This window comes from Priapulus caudatus, unplaced genomic scaffold (genome assembly GCF_000485595.1).
Source record: "Priapulus caudatus unplaced genomic scaffold, Priapulus_caudatus-5.0.1 Scaffold3599, whole genome shotgun sequence".
NCBI lineage: Eukaryota > Metazoa > Priapulida > Priapulimorpha > Priapulimorphida > Priapulidae > Priapulus > Priapulus caudatus.
The window spans coordinates 13,745-15,369 of NW_014580660.1; positions in this window are offsets into that span (position 1 = coordinate 13,745).

A 1,625-nucleotide genomic window follows, 5' to 3' on the forward strand; every position below is an offset into this window, starting at 1 on the left:
GCCTAAACGACATCAGGGCAGTTTTTTAAGTAAAATTTGCTTTTTTGGTTTTTTTCTTTAGAAAATCAAGGGAAGGAAAATTTTATTTTAGTCTCAACCAGCGCCTCCCGTTGGCATAATCATCAGTATGTTGATGGTGGCCAATATAGCGTAGAAGCCACAAGTTCCCTTCTCGCTTAATGCTGCGTTTACACTGTGTTCCCGGCGGCCACGGCAGCCCCGTTTCAGGCCACCGTGGACAAAACGGGATGGACGTGAGACAACGCGGGGGGACGGAATGGGCAAACGTGACAGGCCGTGATTGCCGTGGATGCTGCGCCAGATTTTTAATCTGTCAAAAGATTTTCCATGGCAGTCACGGTGCGGATGAGAAACCTAGTAGGCCGTAGTAAAACGGGGTGAACACAACAAAACGTGACAGTACGTAACAGGCCGTAACAAAACTTGGTGGCAGTCCGTAGTGGGACGGGAAGCATGTGTATTACGGGCCCGGCGCGCTACGGCGCGTTGCGTTCTACTACGGTCTGAGACGGCGCGCGCGGTCTGGGAGATATAGTATATAAAAGCCGGTCCAGGCAGGGGAGCTTCATTCGAATTCAATCAACGACACATTACTGCATCTACAATACGAAGAGAGAAGACCAAGCTTTGAAGAAAGAAGGCAAAGCTGCTGCTGGCATTCTTCTTGCTGACACAAAGACTGGATGTATGCACCCAGCAAACATGCAAACACAAAATCTTCTTCATCTTGGGCATTCATGATGTTGTCACGTCGAAATCTCAGGATACAATGATTGCTATTGCATATACCGTGGGCACAAACGTGCTCCAAAGCTGCCCGGCGTCCACGTTTCATCCGTAGAAAGCCTTGACAGAACGTGAAAAACGTGTCAGAACTTGATCAGATCGTGAGAAACGTGAGGGACCCCATCAGAACGTGACGGGCCGGGAGGGAACGTAATGGCATCCGTGGTAGACCGCGGACCGAACCGTAGTGCACCTTGCACCCTCCGGGACTCAGCAGCCCCTTCCCCTCCCCCTCACGGCCCGTCACAGATACCGTGATAGACTGTGAGAAAACTTGGCAAGACCTAACAAAACTTGAATACAGAGAAAAAAATTGCCATAATCCCACGGCGCACTACGCACTACGATAGTCGCCTACGCCTACTCCCTAACCTTAACCCTAACCCTAACCCATACCATATCAAATAGTTACCAGGGTACGTTCCGGTATACCGGACCGTACCCAGGGTACGTTCCGGCAGTACCCTGGGGGGCATAGACCCTATGAACGTCAGTGATAGTGGGTCTGATTGACTGATGCACTTTGCCCCCTTATAATCCACAAGCGCGGGTCGAGTTGACCTGTGCCTCTCAGTAGTGGTAGTACTAGTAGTACATGAGTGCAGTGGTTGTATTATATTCCCATTAATACAGGAGAAGGGTATTATATTTAAAGTGTATATATTCAAGTTATGATGGATTCACAATCCTCAATTAATCAGTTAAAAGGCAAGTAACATGGCCCAATTAAGGATATAAGAGCTGTCCACATTTGCACATGTTGCACATTTGCAAAAATGAATTGGAGACAGCTCTTATATCCTTGAACCGGTAACACT